Source organism: Culex pipiens, chromosome 1 (genome assembly GCF_016801865.2).
Source record: "Culex pipiens pallens isolate TS chromosome 1, TS_CPP_V2, whole genome shotgun sequence".
In the NCBI taxonomy this organism is placed as follows: domain Eukaryota; kingdom Metazoa; phylum Arthropoda; class Insecta; order Diptera; family Culicidae; genus Culex; species Culex pipiens.
In genome coordinates, this window is record NC_068937.1 from 138,504,739 (window position 1) to 138,525,896 (window position 21,158).

The window sequence follows — 21,158 nt, forward strand, 5'->3', positions numbered from 1 at the left end:
CCAATGCGACAACGTGTGTCCCATAAACAATTTCACGACCAGGCGGCATTTGCAACTGATGTTTGCCTTTACACTGGACGATTATAAACCCTCTCCAAAGTGCGTTTTCTCGTTCTGCACATGTGTGCCCCGGAAATTCCGGCCAACAGTTTTGCCCACTTTTCACCACCCAAGCGCCCAAGTGTGCAGGTGCAGGTACCACCACCACCGGCGTACACCAAAAAAGTGGTGATAAATTTCCCCTGTGTAAAATTTTAGAACGAAACTCCGAGTTTTATGTAACCCGAAAAAGGGAAAACGACGAACGAGAGAGCAATTTGCTTTCTAGTCATGCCCCGTCCCGTTACGCAATTTTCAAGTGCCGCACTTTACATTCACAGAGCACACATTTCAGACCCGAGCTTTCAGCGCCCAAAACTTCCCCCCAGCAGCGAGAGATTTTGATGAAAAATAATTAAACAAAGTTAAAGTTTTTACGATTCATTACAGAATTTTACAGCTCGCCATGATGGTGATGGAAAAGCGTACTTTTTTTTTGCTGTTGTTCTGCAACTCTCGGTGCTCGTCCTTGCGGACCAGAAAATTTCACAGGCCGAGCCCCGAAAAGGATTTTCCTCGGCTCAACCGAAGCTTATCGAATTGGGCATCAAATTTTCCCATGAAAACTTCGATCCACAAATCGAAGACGGAGGAATCCAATTTTCCATCTCATTAACCGAAATGTTTATTCTGGCTTCGCAGAGAAGCCTCACCAACTTCATCTCAGCCATGAAAAGCTACATACCGAAACATACACCCTACAAGAAAAAAAAATAACAAAAAAAAAACCCAAAAGAAAACTCTTTCAGCCAGGCTTGCGCTATCATCGCTGCCAAGAAGAAAGGAGAAAAGCCTCTCATCAAATATTCCACTCACATCCTTGCCGCACCGCCCCTCTTGCTTGCACCGTGAAGGAAAAGATTCGATCTCCGGCGGGCGCGAAACGACGACGAGCCTTTGGCAGCATTGGCTCTGGAAGGGAAAAGTTATGCCTTTTTCTCGTTTCCTTCATTTATTTTTACGACTGCAAGCAAGCAAGCTCCCCCTCCTCACCTCCTCCCCCCAACGAAAATGGCGTTCACTAAAATGCCGAAAAACAAAGTTTTTCCTTCCCTTGGAGGGTGGAGCTTGGGCTTTTCTGGTGGAAGATTAGGATGAATGGTATTTAGGCATTTTTTTGTAAGTTTTTGCTAAATTCAGAATTTTTATATGTAGTTTTCTTCTAATCGATTTCACGCTATCTGTGCTGAAAAAGATCTAAAATTATCTTTAAGAAAGTTATTCTGCAAAAAATGATCTGACCTGTTACCTTGCATAAATTTTCCGAAAGGTGAAAGAAATCTTTCGGAATGTGATCTTACAATAAAAATACCTGATGTTATCTTACAGAAATCGACCTGAAGTTATCTTGCTTGATGTTATCCTTTAAAAAACATCTTGCAGAAATTGATTATCTAGCAGGAAGTTATTTTACACAAAATTTCCTATGTTATCTCTCAGAAACTGACCAAAAATTTTCTTTAAGAAAGTTATCTTACAAAAATCGACCTGAAGTTATCTTGCAGAAAGCAATCTGATGTTTTCTTGCAAGAACTGACTCGAATCATTTTGCAGAAAGTTATCTTGCAACAATCGACCGAAAGTTATCTTGCAGAATCTACAAAAGTTGACCTAACCTTTCATCTATATATATACAAAATTTCGACGGATTTTTTTTTTGAAATTAAATATGACTTTATTAAACTTTCTTATAATAATTACATTTCATTTACATTCTAAGTGGTATGGCTAAATGCTCTTCATCTTTGTTGTATTTTTTGTTTTATTATTAACTGTTCACATTCATTTATTTACTTCAAATTGTTTTACATTTTTGCATTGAATCTATTTGGGTAAAAAAGAAAAAAATAACTTTAACAACTAATCCTAACTTAAAACTAAAAAAAACTTACTTAATCCACCTCTAGGTGGTTGGTGCCTTCCTCACATTCATAAAGTCAATACATTCAGTAAAAATAACAACATTCCCCTTAACATGTCTAACAAATCAACTTTAACACTCATTTCTTTTGATAGGGTTTCCAGACTTTCAATATTTCTGGCTCATCGGCCTCCAAAAAAATGTATAAATAACACTTAAGTGCTAATAACTTTTGATAGGGTTGTCAGATCCTCGATGTTTTAGGCTCATTTGAAAGGTCTTTCAATTATCTAACTAACGACAGGTCGCATGATGGACCTGGAAATCATTTTAATTGAATTATCTGAGATCCGGCCTTCAAAAAGTGTATAAATAACACTTAAGTGCTAATAACTTTTGATAAGGTTGTCAGATCTTCAATGTTTTAGACTCATTGGAAAGGTCTAGGGTAGGGTACCTTTCTGAAAATGTATAACATGATAGGTTTTCTTGCAAAAACCACCCTTTTTACAATCTTCCGGACATACGCCAAAATCGTTTTTTTAGCATAACTTTTGAAGTACTTTGCTAAACTTGCTGATTTTAAATAGAGACCTATGGGACCCCAAGACGGATCGAATGAGACTAATACGGTCAAAATCCGTTTATCCAGTCCGGAGATAATCGAGTGACAATTTTTTGTCCACCCACCTACACACATCCACACAGACATTTGCTCAGAACATGATTCTGAGTCGATATGTATACGTGAAGGTGGGTCTAGGTTGTTAAATTAAGAAGTTCTTTTTTCGAGTGATTTTATAGCCTTTCCTCAGTAAGGTGAGGAAGGCAAAAAGTAAATTCATGGAAATATTCAAAATCATTAGAACGAGTAAACTACGAACTGTATTTTAAGATAAATCCTCCAAGCGTTCTTACTTGTTCCGCACGAGTTTTGCAACCACGCAGTGTTGTTGTCATCTCGATGAAAATGTTCAGAAGTTCAAAAATTTCGACGGTTTTGTTCGAACGCGAATCAATTCAACACGGAACGTTGGATCGAGGTGCCCTTTGCTGCGTTGGGTTCGTATAAGCCCAAGGAAGGTTTTTACGCTAATAAGTTGACACTTTGGCCACTCTGATACCGATTCCGGAAAATCTGCAGATTTTATGAGAAAAGTTATGTAAAATCAAATTTTGATCACAGGAGGCTGAATAAGCGAAAAAGTTAAAAACGTCAACAAACGAAAAAAGGCAGAACGAAATTTGTCGGGTAAGGCTTGTTTTGCAGAAATTTTCCAGAAGTAATTTTGCAGAATGTACTTGATATCTTAAAGAAATCGACCTGAAGTTATCCTACATAATGTCATCATAAAAAATCATCTTGCAAAAATTGACTTGAATTTATCTTGCAGGAAAAAAAACTTCAAAAATCTTTCAGAAATTGACCAAAAAGTTATCTTACAAAAATCGACCGCAAGTTCTTGCAGATTTGATTTGGAATCGATGTTTTTTTGTTTTTTGTTTTTTCTCATAAAGCCATTGCAAATTTTATTTCAAGTTTTTGTCCCCTTTAAAATTTCCCTAAAAATTACGGAGCAAAAAAAAGTATTGATTAAAATTAATTTTTTTTATTTAAAATGCTTACGTTTTGATGTATCTTTGATCAAATATAGTCTTTTTGATCTTTTTACAAATTTTGATTTTTTTCGACAACAGAAAAAGTTTAAAAATATGTATTTTCATAAATTTATTAATATTTTGTCTTTTGTAAAATAGTAGCATAACTGTAATGATGAACAAATCATCTTTTGATACTATTTGCCACTATTTTTTTCAAAATCAGGCTTTTTTTTAATTGTATTGTTAGTAGGGGGGAGGGGGACCAATACCAAAGCCGAGGAACAAAGACTTTAAATAAAATATGTACCATCCTTTCCAACATATTTTGAAGAATGTTATCAAGATAAAGAGAGAGAGAACTAATGAGGCAAACAAAAATTATTCAACATAAAAGGGTGAAATAACTCCAAGCTGATAAACCGATACACTGTATCTTAATTTTTTTGGATATTTTGAACAACATATAATAAATTGAGATAGTTTTGCAAAAGTTCTTTATTTTGAGTCTTGTATGGGCTGTGAAGTCGGATATTTTTTTTTAAGCGACTTGTGAAAATTTAGTGACATCGAATCCTACCCGGCTACTGGTGATTTAGTGACTCCAGCTCCAACCGTAACTTCAGCTTTTCATAACGACCAGTCTCTACGGACTACGACTCCACAGCCCTGATGAAGTTCAATCACTACTGAAAATTTTATGATGATATTTCATGATTAAGCTGAGTTAGAAACGATTTAAGCTGCTTTGCGCAAAGCGAACTGTCAAACTTTTGAAGTGTTTTCTATAAACACCAACAAACATCTGGCATTTTTGCCGATGTACATACATGTATGTTTGATGTACCTTGATGAGATTTTTTTTTGAATTTTTGCATTTCAGAACCCTGTTTTAAATCTGGAGTTTTGAAAATGTCCAATAAACCAAATTTCCAGTTTTTGATTTTTGGGTGTTTTTGAAACCGCCTTGAGTCAGGGGTATTAAAAAACACCCAAAATGCAAAAACTGAAAATTTGGTTTATTGGACCTTTAAAAAAAACACAAGAAATTATCTTCTATTATTATTTTTTTATCAAGTAATGATCACCCTATTCCAGCATCTTGCGTGGGCTTATCTATACTTTCACTTGTGCTGCTGCAAAAGACGTTACTTTCCTTCGACACAGATGAAGCAAAGAAGAAGAAGACGGCGCTTGTGCCATCATTTCCGGGGCCTCGTGTGCGCTTTTCCAGGTTTTTACGGGCCCCCATCACATCAACCGCGCCAGGACACTAAAGCCAGGTGATTGCAGCTTTTCACGGCCCAGGCCTCATGAAGAATTCCGCTCACACGTGAAAACGTGCGCACGATGAGATTTTTTTTTTGTGCGTGAAGATTTCCCAATATGACGTTTCATTTCCTTGAGAACCGCAATCTGTAATGAAAAAAAAAGTCTTTTTAGGCACATTTACGGAATACCGGCTTAAAATACCCACGTTTTTTCTCCAAAATACTATCGGCAATTGGCCTGCCCTTTGGCAGATGAGGGCCATTTCATTCGCGCGGCATGTTTCAACATCTAGTCCTACGCATCGACCGGGAATCACCTCTCGGAAAACTGTACGTGTCCAATAAATTCCGCATTTTAGCATCGCTTAGTGTCACTAATCTCATTTTGTTTCTCGCTTCTCGTGTTTCCACTCACTCAACTCAACTCCGAGCTCAAAGTCCCGACATCGTCGCCGGTCGCTGCCGACGCCATTCAGGGAATGTCACTGCGTATTTTGAATAAATTAGTTTTCCCCCAACCCCACTTCAGCCTCCCCACCGCCCTGGGTTGACCCGCAGAGCACTCTAAAATGTGCGGTACATTTTCGGTGTCAGCGTTCGCCTCCCTCCTCTTTTGCGCGGGGTCACCCGCGATGTTTGTCGGATGGGGACACCAAAAATAACCGACATCCACCCACCATTTCTCAAAAATACAAAATTTGAGAAGCAAAAATGCGATTAGCAACGGTTCGCTTTGATAGCCGGCTTGTTGTACTCAGAAGCGGCCTCGAGAAAAAGTTCATAAATTAAAGTGTATCCCGAATAAACCTGTCATAAATATGACACGAGCGAAAGGGAAACGAAACCACTTCAAACTGTGCCCTGGCGGGGGTTACGCCAATGGCGGAAATTCGTATGCGAAGGTGTGGTCCCTCAACGGTTGATTTGACATGTCGAATTTACCGTTTCCTTCGTCGAAACGATATCACGTTGAGCCGAGCGCATCAATATTCGAGATGGTTGATAAGGGATGATTTCATCGTAACTGATAATGCTGGTTTTTTTTTGCCTTTTTAATATGATCAAAAATATGAATCGCCGGAAATGTTGATCCATAAAGAACAACCAAGCCAGCCAGGTTGAGCGACTTATCGAAATATTATACAACTTTCAGGCAGAAAAAAACGGTTGCAAGAAATTCACGCAAAAGCAAGTCTGGCGTTAATTAAATTACGCGCTCCCCGGTAGAATCCGCTGTGGATGATCCCGGGCAGACGGTAATAACAAAATTCATGCCATTTCAATAACAAATATTGTTAAAATAACAGAAAATGTTATGTAATCTTCTTGAAAAATCTATTTTTGCATAAGAGTTCAATAACAGTTTATGTTATCATAACAAAATTTGTTATTGGTCTGATATTGGATGAAAGCCAAAAAAACTTTGGAATAACATTTCTTGTTATGGAAGAATAACTTAGACTGTTATTGGGATGATCGGATTAGTTGTTAAAATAACAAAAAATAATAACAAAGATTTGTTCGAAGAATAACTAAAAATGTTATTAGTCTGTTATCACAATAACAATCTAATAACAGAAAAATCATAACGACGAATAACAAATCTTGTTATAAATAACATAACATGTTATTGGCTTAGTATTTTCAAATATCAAAAAATGTTATTCCCAAGTTATTTCCGTCTGCTCGGGATGAGGCTGCCAAAATTAAAAATAATAATTTTTAATTATTCTGTGGTTCACTTCATTCGGCGGTGGACCAGTCGGATCAGGCTTGTAAGGTTCGTAAATGAGGCTTAAAATTAATATTTCCAGCCTTTAGGGTTTAGTTACAGTCGATGGGAAATTATTTTTCTCGAATATTCAACGGTTAAATTTTGGATAAATTTTAATATTCATCTCGTCTTTCTTACATTCAAAATCCAGTAAAAGGGAATTTTTCATTTTTATTTTTTTATTCCAGGAAAATAAATATTATTTTTCGATATGTATATTTCATACATGTTTGTCGTGTCAACAACATTCATTTCTTAAATATTTTGAAAAAAGAAACATCTACAAACAAAATTTTGATTTGATAGAAATTTATTCAAGCAAAAAACATAACTTTCATACTAAACCTTTATGACTTAACTTAATAAATATTTTTTCCCTGTACGCAAAATCAAAAAAAAAAAAACTATAAAAAGTATTCAAACTTGATAACAAATTTTTATGACCTTCATTCTGAAAAAAATATTAATTGTTGCAGGTTTTGTTCATCATTCGATGTTGACTTTTAATGTTGAGAATAACAATTTTAAAACAATCTTAAACAATCTCAAAAAAACTCTATACAAGAATCTGTATAACCTATAAAAACAAACAAAAAAATAAAGAGTTTTATATTCATTTAAGTATTAAAAAATTTCATAAAAAATCGGGATTTTATGTCCTTTTGATTTAACCGAACATGACCAAAATTACGAAAATTACGAAAATGACCAAAATTACCAAAATTACCAAAATTACCAAAATTACCAAAATTACCAAAATTACCAAAATTACCAAAATTACCAAAATTACCAAAATGACGAAAATGACGAAAATGACGAAAATGACGAAAATGACGAAAATGACGAAAATGACGAAAATGACGAAAATGACGAAAATGACGAAAATGACGAAAATGACGAAAATGACGAAAATGACGAAAATGACGAAAATGACGAAAATGACGAAAATGACGAAAATGACGAAAATGTCGAAAATGACGAAAATGACGAAAATGACGAAAATGACGAAAATGACGAAAATGACGAAAATGACGAAAATGACGAAAATGACGAAAATGACGAAAATGACGAAAATGACGAAAATGACGAAAATGACGAAAATGACGAAAATGACGAAAATGACGAAAATGACGAAAATGACGAAAATGACGAAAATGACGAAAATGACGAAAATGACGAAAATGACGAAAATGACGAAAATGACGAAAATGACGAAAATGACGAAAATGACGAAAATTACGAAAATGACGAAAATGACGAAAATGACGAAAATGACGAAAATGACGAAAATGACCAAAATGATGAAAATGACGAAAATGACGAAAATGACGAAAATGACGAAAATGACGAAAATGACGAAAATGACGAAAATGACGAAAATGACGAAAATGACGAAAATGACGAAAATGACGAAAATGACGAAAATGACGAAAATGACGAAAATGACGAAAATGACGAAAATGACGAAAATGACGAAAATGACGAAAATGACGAAAATGACGAAAATGACGAAAATGACGAAAATGACGAAAATGACGAAAATGACGAAAATGACGAAAATGACGAAAATGACCAAAATGACCAAAATGACCAAAATGACGAAAATGACGAAAATGACGAAAATGACCAAAAATACGAAAATGACCAAAATAACCAAAATGACGAAAATGATCAAAATGACGAAAAAGACCGAAATGACCAAAAATACGAAAATTACTGAAATAAGCAATGCTCAAAATCAACCATCTTGAGACATTTCATGACCCTTAAACTACTCTAAACTTATTTAGAATTTTTGAAATCCAAGATGGCGGCCAAAATAGCGTTATATTGAAAGAATGTTTTTTTTTAATTTTACAAGCAATCAACCATTCAAATTTGACTAAAATGGGGTCGCGGAACTCGAATTTGATGTTTAATGTAAGAAAATACATTATTTTTTGTTCGTGATTCGATTATCCGAAGTTCCATACAAACCTTCGGATAATCTAACTTCAGATAATCGAAACATTGGATAAACGAGTCTAGACTGTTGAATTTTTAATTCGTCTTTAAAGGTAACTTAATGGTTACATAATATAAGCCAAAGTTACCTAAAACTTGAACAACAAATGTATTACGTCAACCGAATTGCGTTGGAATAAAAATAATCAAGCCAAATTTGATAAAATATTAGCAAAAAGCAACAAAAGAAGCTTTTTACATTATTAAAGCAAGTGTCATGAATTTGCGACGTATTTTCTCGATCTGCGGGCCTTAACTTCAAAATTAATAAACCTGGAATAAATTTTGCATGTGGTTAGTGACAAAAATACAAGAGTCTCAATTTTGTTTCATCGATGTAAACGATACAGTTAATTTCCACATAATTTATCCAGATAGAAACTGGAGTATATTTGACAATATTAAATGTTTAATAACTAAACGATAATTTCCACCCATCAATAAATTGAAATACTGCTGTTTACAGATCGTATGTCTTTGTGTCCATATTTGTCTGACTGCAATAAAAAAAATGCTAATTGGCTGGAAACAAGCTCGTCCGGCCCGTCCAATCGAGGAACAACACCCAAGGTGGTGCGGCCCAACCATTGATAATTATTGCTCGCGTTACAATTTACGGCGCTACCGGGACAGCTCAAACTGCACCTTTCGCTCTTGATGAGCAGCAGCAGAACGCCACGACACGACAAACTCTTGAAGCGCACCATTAAAAGTAATGACAGCATCGCGTGCGCGACTCATTCAGTAGCGATAAAAATGGGAGCAGCACCCCAGGTTCTGGTAGTCTAAGACCACTTCAAGTCACGAAGGTTGAGCGCGAAAAACAATTATCAATTTGCGAACCCAACACGCGTGGCGTCGTCAGCGCCCCGTGGGCTCAATTAAGACGCTACGGGGCGTTATCAATTCGTCCTGGGTGGGCTCCTTCGACGGTGTGTTATCAGTGACAAAGGGTGACCTGGTGACTAAGTCGAGTGGGGTGAGGGATTACCAACTAGTTCAAGATTGATGGAAGTTTCTTTGTTAGCTTCTAAAGAAGAAACGATTCCGAACTTGACGAAAATTCGATATGTCTTCTATGATGCATATATGCCAGATACTAACACTCCTACCTACTTTCCCAATATCTATAAATTGACATGGTGGGCGCCGCTGTTGACCAACATCAATGTTTTGCGCTTTTACTCAGCTTCAAAATTGATGCATTTTCTTGAATATTATCATCTGATGAAACAAAATAGTTTATTTTAGTGAATTGGTCACCCGATAATGACAATCACGTGTCCGCGCCACTTTTCCCCCTGTTTTCACAAGTACAAGTAAACAAAGCCAGTGACAAGTGTCTCCTCGTTAGCCCCACTGAGCGTATCATCCAAGCCATAATTGATCAATGGCTTTTTCGTGTTTCCTTTAGCTGCCGGGATTGGCGATCGCCCCGAGAGTTCACCCGATCGCGGCGCGTACTATTTGCGACTGTGTCCATCCCAAGCGGGTGTTTCGGACAGCGGTGTGTCCGTACACATAGCTATTGCAGCGCCACCAGCGCCACGCGTCATGAAACTAGTTAATCGCGAAAGTACGAAGGGACCGACCGCGTGTGAGAGTTCTAGATTTTGTGTTCAGTGAATTTTTTGGGGAGTTCATCGATTTGTAGTTTGTACCGACGGGAATCTCCGACGATTTTTGTGTGTCGTTAAAACGTGGTAAGAGCAAACTCTACTAGTCCCAACAATCAGCCCAAACAAGCTAGTTTAGATTTTACGATCTATTTACATATACGAACCGCCGAGGCCTTCGAGTTGTACAACCACATTCAAATTAGAACTTTCGGTGGAAAGAGGAAAAATCTGCCGCCCAATTTATTCATAGCTCCCAAAATACGCGCGTGCCTTTCCGTAATGGCTTGAATGAATGATTAAGCGGCAGCAGTTCGCTTTCGTTCGCACTTTTCTCGTAAAGGCCGGAAATTGAAGAATTTACGATCCCCGCGGCAAAGCGCGCGTAGATCTGCCTGCCCGATAGCGCTGATCCGGACCTTGATTGATTTCCTCACCTAGTCCCTCGAAATGCCCTGGATTACCGGCTGCCGAGATTACATCTCAGGAAAATTCCCCACAGGCTTACCATCCAAAAGATCTTGGCAAGATATCAGCAGCGACAAAAAAACAGCACCAATTTTGGGCCAACGAGGCGCACTCAAGATAAGCTCGAGAGTCCCGGAAAATATCGATTGAATTCTTCTAAATTTAGCGCAGTTGCGCGAGACTGAGACAGAAAACGTCATTCCATCCCCCTCTCACACACTTGTGCCACCAAGGCCATGAACGTTATGTAAAGTGAGGGTGAGAACGCCGCATGCGCCGTTCGACCCCATTTGTACATACGGTACTAACGTTGGGTGGAAGAGAGGAAGGAGGACAGATAATGGCAATGCGACACTCGGCTGCGGTCAGCCATGTTGGTTTCGATCGATGAGAGAGTGTGTGTGTATTGGTGCGGTTATTGCCGGGTAGATTGACATTCATGGCAACCGGTTCTGCGACGGTGTTGGTGAACGTTACGGTTTTACTGTGAAAATTTGTTGAAAATTCATGAGTATTGAATTCTTAAGTTAAATCTCACAAAATCAATATATCCCAAAAAAAAAAATCAAAACGTAGATCAAAAATTTGAAACATTACCGCAATCTCATATTTTGCCCAATTTCCTCACAATGAGTAAGTCACGCCAAAGCTCGAGCACACCGTAAACCGTTAATGGCAGTGGGTGCGCGGATTGTGATGAGAGTGTGTGAGACAAGACAAGCGCCGTCGTGGTCCCGGCGAAAAATTCCTTGACATGGCCCCTCTGTGTTTGATCGTGCTTTTGGGACAAGTTGAACGAGCTCTCCGCCTGTGTGTTTGCTCGTTGTTTGGTGGAAGAAATATTTACTTTTGGTGATGTAAAAAAATACAAAATTGTTTAAAAGATTAAAAGTAATCAGTTGGCTGGCGGTGGTGAAGTGTTTTATTTTTGCAAGAGTGATTGACTTGTTTTCAGTTTTGAGTTTTGTTTCGGAATAATATCTATATGCGCAAGAAATTACAGTTATTTTGCGTTGTAAATCAATTTAAAACTAAAAAAAAACAATGATAAAAATTAAGACAAACGTGAATGTTTTGATTATGAACATTGATTTTGCGTTAGAAATAAATCTGAAAATACTTTGGCACTCAATTAGATAATCGAAACAATGCATTTAAAATTAATATTTCAAAGGCGTGTTGGAGTTAATTGTCCCTAAGTACTTGCAAATATGCTATCATATGTCAAAATATCCTTTTTCTTATCTGCTGAAGATTTTGTAATGTACAACTAAGTAGTAAATGTGATTTTTATAAAACATGGTTTCTTGCATCGATTTCATTGCGTTTCTAACAGTCTTTGGAGATCTTTGTGCAAAGCTGGTGATTTTCAACGAATTACTGTTATGTCATCTCTGTTAATTAATTTTTCTCAGTTAACATGTTTTTTAATTCTATTTAGGAGTCAAATATTCTGTTGTAAAATTGATTAATTGTTTAGTGTTTTTCAAATTTGATTGCTTTTTTTTTAAACATGATTCATTTATCCCTTTTCTAAATACAATCGACTCTCTGGTTGTCAATATCCAAGGGACCGTCCAGGAAGAGAATCATCAGTTTACAGAACGATTAAAAATGAAGACTCGATTGAAAATATTTTTTCTTGATACCCAGCTATGGAAGAGAATCATGGCAACGTCCAACAAACAAAAACCAATTAATGTCAAACACCCTTCAAAGCTTCGTTTCGCCAAGAAAAATGTCTATGCAAGCCATGAGAAACTGAAATTATTGACAATAAATAGCCTTACTGTTACAATGTCTTAGGCATTTGCTTTGTTGTTGACTTTGAAAAAAATAGCTTGGAATTTGCAGTTTTATTTCAAAATAATCTGTATTTTCCTAACAATATCATTGTTATAAGTTTTCAACTGAAAAATTTACTTTAATAACAATGTATAATAAAAATAAACTACAATTTGCCTAAAATATAATTCACTTCGTGATTCATTAAAGTGATGATATTCTTTATTTTGTTACCCTATAAAAATATTATTTAATAATGATTGAACCATGGAATTATACAAATTCAGAGACACATATTAAAAATAAAAATAATCTTGACGGCTCTGCACAGCGAAACACATATTTTGAAATTCGTAAAATTTTCTTCGGCTGAATATTAGGAGAACATGAATTTTGTTACATTAATTGCTGTAGAGTTTTACTCGTTTGATTTTTAAACAATAAAATTTTACGTATTGTATCATTGTTAACAGCAGATTTGTCAGCTTCCAAAAATTAATCATGATATTTTAGAGAAAACATGCACTCAAATAAGAAAATTAGTTGACTTGGATACATGGTTCAAATTAAGTAAATTTTCTTATAAGATTCTAAGATAAATTAAACATTCCAAATTTCCAAATAAGAGTTTTATGAAAAGTTTTAGCAAGCAGTTTGGTAAAAAACTCAAATAAACTGTTTTTCTGCTGTTATTTTGCAACTCCAGTCCAAGTTTTTTGTTTAATTTACAATTTCTAGTTGAATCAGCGATAAAAAGTCATTTGGGCTTCATATATTGCATTTTTATAAATGAAATTTTCCATGTGTTCAGTTTTCTAATAGGTAAAGTTCTAATGAAAAGAATTGTTTGATAATTTCATAAATCATGCGTTATGTGGAAAAGTTATCAAATTGAAATTTATTGTGTTCAGTTAACTGTTCACTTCACACAGCTTATGCTTTGAATTGTAAATAATCATAAATTATTTAATGCTGAACAATGAGGTATCGGTTTTGTTTTTTAAGTTGTGATTCCATAAATTCAAGTTTATTTTAATGCGATTTGAAAATAATTTAATAGAATGAGTATGTAAAACATTATTAGAATTGGTTTCCAGTTAAAGATTGTAAAATATCAACTTATTGTATTGAACATTTTTCATAGCAATTGTGAAGATTCGCAGCTATCGAAAATTATTAAATTCATTGGCAGAATTCAAAGCCTATCTAACATTTCTAATAAGAATTCCTGGAACTTTCAACGAAGCATGATTGTATTTTTGCGAAAATGTTCCATTCGCTTGGCTTCAAATGTAAGAAACTTCCTATAAGATTGAAATCAAGGGGTCCACCAACGTAAAATTCAATTTCTACTCAAAAACTGGAAAAATATACATTGATTTACAGCCTTTAAATGTTACTGTGATTATTGAAATTTGATTGTTTTTTTTTAATTTCATTGTTAGACCCCTCGTCATACACCGCGAAAAAGTTCTGTCAAAAGCTCGTCAAGCTACAGAAAGCTCTTGAAAGCATTCAAATTATGAAGTTGTATTGGTGTCTCAAACATTTCCAAGGAAGCCATATTGGCTTACCACCACCAACTCATTTTTTCTCATGAGAGTGTGTGTGTGCGCAGAGAAAATCAAACTCTCCTTCTCAGCTCATGAAACCAAGAGCGCTGTCAGGAGAGGAGAACGAAGGCAAAAAAAAAAACACCACCAAAGCTAATGGCACACCAACACACAACATGGGCGCAGAAAAATATCGACGAAACCATTTAGAAGAGCGAGAGAAGACGTTAATCTTAGTAAACGACACACAACTGTGCGTGGCGACGAACGGCACAGAGAGCTCCAAAGAAAAAAAAAAAACGCAATAGTCGAGGAATTTCAAGGCGCTGCTGCTCTCTACTTAAGCTGATTGAATTTTGCGCCAAGCCAAAACGAGTCGAGTCGAGAGCTGATTTTCCCCCGTGTTTTTCTCGTTCCTCCGCTGATCTGACCAACTTGGTCTGGCGAGATATCGTTTCGTCTTGATTAGAGACGATGTTTTCCGATCTGGAAATTGGATCGCGTGCGTGCTTGTGCGTGTGTGTGTGTGATTGCGTTTGGTGTTGCGTGACATCAATGGATGACCGTGAGCTTGATTGCGTGTGAAAAAACATGGCTCGCGAATGAACAACAACAAAAAAATCCGAGACATTTTGTGTGACTTTGGAACGTGACTGATCTGGTTTATCAACTTGTATCGTTTCAGATCGTTCAGTGATAACAGGCTGAAGATGAATGAGGGGGTCCTCCAAGGCACAGAGGCAAAAAGGTAGGTTTTTGCACGTGTTGGAGTGTGTTTGTTCTTTCTTGGGTTTTTTTTCGTTCGAAGCGATTGGATCCATGCTCGTGGGGAGAGCGATTTGCCGACGGTACTCCATTTTGTTTTGCCGACGGTAAGAGAGGTTTGATTGGCTGGTGGTTTTCTTTGGGTTTTATGATTGTTGAATATAAATAATTGCTTTGAAATTTATTTAGAGCATTTTTTTTTGTATTTCAATGATGTATAGTTTTAGTTTTTTTGCTTCCGTTTCTCAATCGCAATTATAACCTTAAAAATATGTTTTTTTTAAATATACATTCAATTTTGATAAAACATGTTAATATAAAAAATTATCTTCAAAAATTTACCAAATAATATTCTTAAACAAAAGTAGTAATGGCTTATAATTGATATTAATAAAAAAGTACCTTTTTATATACTGCTCATTATATTCGTCACCAAATCTTCGCCAAGGCTATTTTTCATAAGAATGGGATATTAGCAGCGCATCGGCAGTCAAAATCCAACAATATTTTAGTGAAATTCAACTTCCAGAAGATGTTTTGGAACGGCCTTTACCACATGGCGGGATAATCTAGACTTTGTCAAAAATGGATAAAATCCGTTTATTCAATGATGGGCAGTACAATACAGCATAATCATAACCTTTTTTTAAATTGATATTTTTAAGTAGATTTTTTTTGTTAAAATTTTGTATTTTGAGCTCAAAGCCCTTATAAATTGTATTCTGGATTTTTACCATCTGTTTACGTTACTGTCATTACTTCAAGTAGATCAAAATCGTGAGAGTCAACGACAAAACAAATTCAACCTAAGGGATAATCACATTATTAAAATGTGGTCATATTTCCATCCAATTTGATGAATTTCTCTATTTTTTTTTCATGTAATCTAATAATTGACTCAAAGTATTTTTTTTAAAGTTTGAGTTTTTATATAGGTTATTATTTGTGTCAACCAAAACCAAATGCCCTTTGAAAACTGTTTCCTAATTATTTTAAGCCGAGAGGAGGAGAAACAAGAAAATAAACTTATTTTTTTTAATTTCGAAGATTATTTTTAAAATTTCTTCAAAAACAGAGCTGTATTTTTACTTTTTAAACAGTTGCTTAATTAATGTGCTTAACAGATTTTTGAAATAACAATTGTTTTGAAGAACTGAACACCACAATTTTTTGAGGATTAAAAATGTATTTTAGTGATGTTAAATGTTTAGAAATATTCAAAATTTCGCATGATTTATTCCTAATGTTTTAAAATTGATTGCCACTCTTTTACCCTGGACCTTTTTTTTCTAAGAATGTGAAGTATTGTATTTTGAAAAATATTTGCACCGAATGAAACACTAAGTCGATGCAAGTTTTAGTTAGAGAGGGGAGAAACCTTTCTTCAAAATATTTAAAAAAAAATCTGGGAGCAAAAAAAATAGTTAGAATTTTTTTAGAAAGCATTTTGTGTTATTGTTGTTAAGATTTGGTGACCGTAGATGGACAAAAGAATTAACAATTTAGGAAAACATATATTTTCATGAATTTTTAGCCGAAATATTGTGATAAGTACTTTGTGCTACTGTTTGTTTCAAAATTTTGAAAACTTAAGCATAAATTTTGAAATTGAGTTTTTGTTCCCCTCAACCTCGACTGATGAGAAAAGGACAACTTTTTTAATGAAGAGTGAATAGTAAGTTTCAGTAAGTTTGTTTTATATTTTTATTTCTAATTCTAGTTAAAAAAGAATAAGTTATAACACACAACTTAAAGGAACTCCAAAACTCTATTATGTACTTCAAAACTTTTTTAACTTGATTATTCACCCATAAAAGCGAATTTGAATTGGAAATGTGTAACGAGCTTAAATTTTTTTCCTTAAGCCAATTTTCTGCCAAGATTTCACAAAACTTTAAATACTTCTACAGTCCAGACTAGATTATCCGAAGACCTCAGAAAATGTTAACTTCAGTTATTCGAATCACGATAAATATGTTTTTGTTCCATTATTCTAGGTTGTGCAGCACAAAATGTTACCCCAAAAATGCTCTAAAGTCGTTTGGGATTATAAATCCAAAATGGCGGCCAAAATGGTGGTGAAGAAATGCTGAGAAAATATCTTTGGTAGTGTTACAGGAAATCAAACACTCAAATTTGACCAAATTGGGATCGCAGGACTCGAATTTGATGTTAAAAATGTAATCGAATGTAATCGAATAATCGAAAAATGGCCTGTAAAGCCTAAATTAGTAAATGTACTGAACTTCATTATTCAATTACAGTTTTAATGTTTGTCAAATAACATGTTTTTCAAAGATTGTTATTGCTCTATTCTTAACGAATTTCTTTGTTGAAAAAGTATGTTTTAATTGCATGTTAGAAAAAGTAAATGGATTTAAATCTTAAATTCTCAGAGTTAGAGTCTAACAATTGTCTTGATATTAAGAAGTCGTACCAAACGTAGAATTATGGTCTAGTATATTTTTAGGGCAATTTTCAAAATTTAAGGTCGTATTTCAACAAAATCTTACTTTTTATAGCCCCTCTTTCCATATTTCACAAATAATCACTCCACGTCAGCACCCTTTTTCCCGCTCACGTTGACAAGTTTCCGGCTGTAAACAGCCACAAGCCACACTCCAAAATCAATTTCCACGTCAACCAATCAATTAACGCGCTCCAATTGCTGACGCTGCTGCCACGACCTCCGCGTGGCTTGAAATTTTTCACACTGCACACTGCTGGCACGGCACACTGCAACTTTTCTCCAACCAATCTAAATGCATTTCCCTTCAATTATCGCAATCTGTGTGGAACTTGAGAAGGAAAAGCAAAACAAAAAAAAAACATTGCATTTTCTAGAAGCCCAAACGCCACAATTCGCAATCAGTTTCTGCGGTGGGCTCCAAGCATCCGGACATCCCCAGGTCTGTCTGTCTGTCGGGTTTAGTGGCGCGCCAAGTGGCAATTTGTTAGCTGATTTTATTAGTGCAATTAGCAGCCCCCCAAAATGGGTTCCCGTCTGAAAGGTAAGTACCTGCCAAGTTCCCCCTTTTATCCACGACGTCCACGTCGTGTGTGTCTGTTAAATCTCGTGAAATATGCTGACCATTATCATTATTCCTTCTTTTATTTTGCACAGAAGCATAACTTCTTTTGATCTGTGTGTTGTTCCTTGGCGGGTTGGCACTTGGCACCGCTCTTTGGCGGGTTGAGTGTGACACTTTTTTTTTACAACTCTCGCGCAACGTAAGACGGCGGTGGTCGCAACATTTTGCAATCCGAGGGTCAGTGAAGCGATGCTTTTCTTGGGATATTTTTATTTTTATTTCTTTAGTCTGACGGCGGATGCTGTTGTTTGATGCATGTTCAACAACGCGTCAAAATACGTATAAATATAGCTGTCTGAAAGAATTTCCCAGTTTTGAGATCGATTGCGAGACTCAAAATGAAGAACGGCTTTGAAACCGAAATGCAAATCAAGTCACGTGAATGGCGACCATAAATTTGCATACATTTTTAGTCACGTCAAACCCTTCAAAAACTGGCTCTCGTTCTGATGATGCATTTAACTAAATTTCGCTGCGCCCAGCATGTCGAAATGGGCCATTCATATTTTGCTCGTTTTTTCTTCTCCTCTCCCCCACCGACTAAATGGCTCGCATCTATATGCTGATGAGCAACATCACATCACCGCACTATTAAATGACATCTTCCAGCAGCAGCAGCGTGTCTACAACCATCGTCATCGCAAGACAGATTGCTGAAACACACACCCAGCTCAAGTCCGTCCAGTCAGTAGTACCGCATGCTGTGGCCCAAATTTACCGTACACCGGGACCCACCAGGGAAAATAACACCACGGGGAGGAGGTTCCCAATTTTAGGTAGAGAAAGAAAGGAGCAAGAAAAAATCACGTCACTTTGACGGACGAGCGAACTGCACAGCAAGAAGGCACGGCAAAAGTTCGGATGCCTTTTTTGCATATTTTTGAATTGTTGAGCAGAGTGGAGTAGAGGAGAGCCACTTACGGTTGTTTGAGGGGGAGGGGTCTGCTTTAGGAGAAAAAATAACAAGCCCTGGTGCGACCGGTGGTACTATCAAAAATAGCGCACAATCTTATCATAATTTAGTTTTTCCTTCGACATTGGAACTGTTTGTTCTCTCTTATGGAGTGACTTTCCTGGTGTTCTGTTGGCAGGGTTGAAGCCAATTCTTTTGTTGATATTTTCATCATTTTAAGTTATTTCTTTCAGTTTTTTTTTAATTTTTTACTGAGGAATAACAAACAGAATCAAAACAATTTTACCTCTGAAAATGTGTAATTTTGCCACTTTTCTGGTGTAATGTCACTTTTTTAGTCTAAATTGAGGTAAAATTGCAATATAATTGAGGTAATAACGATGATTAACCTACCAAGTAAAAACAAATTAAATTGATGTAAAATTTTAATGTGTGATTACCTCAATTAAGATTCAAGATTTTTCAAAAAAGAATAGAGCTCAGTTGAAACTGAATAATAATACGGTTGACTTTATGCACTTTTTGCGGCAATCCAGGAAAAAATCTACTTTCTGGACCAACTTTTACGTGGCAATAAAAAAGTTTTTTTGTTTTAAAACCGGTTGTTTTTTTTTATCATCGATAGATTTTTTTACCAATGAAACAAGTAAATTCAGGATTCTTGATTTGGTGAGCTACAAATTTTCGAAGCATCTGTATATGATGAGGAAGGCAATATCGCCGAATGTAGAAATAATTTGGAATCAAATTCCAGAAATTTTACAATTTTTTTTTTTTGCAAAACGATTCTTGTTGCTTCTTGCAGCAAAAGTATTTTATCTTTTTGATGAACAGTAATTAAAATTATAATCCGGATGATAGGAAAAATAGTCCACGTGAGCCGTGGTTAATCATTCCAAACTAATGTCTTCCTGCTTTATTCATTTCATTTCATCCTTAGGATTGAAAATGGTAAATTTTCTCCTCGCTGCTAGTGATTTGAGAACGTTAACGGTCACAAACTGTCAAATAATTGGAAATTGAAATAAAATGAAAGTAAAACACAGAGTCTACACAGAAAAAAAAGATAGTAGTATTCATAAGGAAATGGTGACAGATTTTGTGGCAAAATAAATGATAAATTTTACCCCAGAAAATGATGAATTTTCATCAGTTTTTGATGAATATTCATCAGGTTCACATTTTTACACATTTTTTATGTAATATTACACAAATAAAGAGGTAATATTTAACCTATCAAATTTTCAACATTCCAAAATTCAACTTTTTTTTTCTGTGTACAAAAAACAACAAAACAACATAAACATACCAAAACTATGACCGTACTTTTTCTATGGACAAAATAGCTTTTTTTTTTCATTATTTTTTAAATTTTATCAATATTTTTTTTTATCAACTTAGTGTCTTCGGCAAAGTTGAAAGTATTTATGAGAAATTGATTGTTGCCTTTTATGTTTCAAAATTCCACAAAAAAAAGAATAAAAAAATTGCGATAAAATCAATTATAAAATACATAACTTTTGATGTGTTTTAGATGACCTAAAATGCTACACTAAATTTACAACAGTTGCCAATTGAAAATATTTTTTCGTGCGTTTTATTAACTGTAGAATTCTTGAACAAGCTTGACTATATTTGAAAATATTTGTTTCAAAATTATCCCTACCTTTCTCTTTAATTTGGAACGATAATTAGACTCCCCTATCATAGTTAACATCTAAGTTAGGTTCTAATTGGAAAAAGTTGAGTAAAAACATTCTATATCATAGTAATTCTAAACAAAATCAACTTATCCTTCTTCTTCCGCTAAGTTTTGGTTAGATTTCTGACACTTTTTCGTGATATGAGCTCATTTATATGGCACAAAAACTAAAAAAAAAAAAAATTTTGATCACTCTCAAAACACTCGGCTTGTTTGATTTAAAATTTTGATCACTCTCAAAACACTCGAAAAGGTTTTTTGTTTGACTTTTTCCTTGTATTTTACTAGGATATGCCCTGTATCTTTAAAAAGTTGTTTTATTAGTTTAAAAATATTCGGCTTTATCTTTGGTGTGATATAACCATAGGAGCACTGTAGTCTTTGATTCAATTAAAATAAATCATGATTATACATATCATCAAAAACAAAAAAAAAAGTTACTGCACAATTTCAGTTCATGGAAAAGCACACATTAGAAAGTCTCCTAAATCAAGTTCACTTTGAATTTCACTAAGTTGGTTCAAGAGATTATTTCGGTAAGGTTTAATATCAAGGTTTTATTTCAAGGTTGTTCGATGCTAGAAGAGTTAAGAACTTTTTAAAAAATGATAAAATTTTTAGTTAAATTCATATAAAAAAACAAACAAAAGGAACAA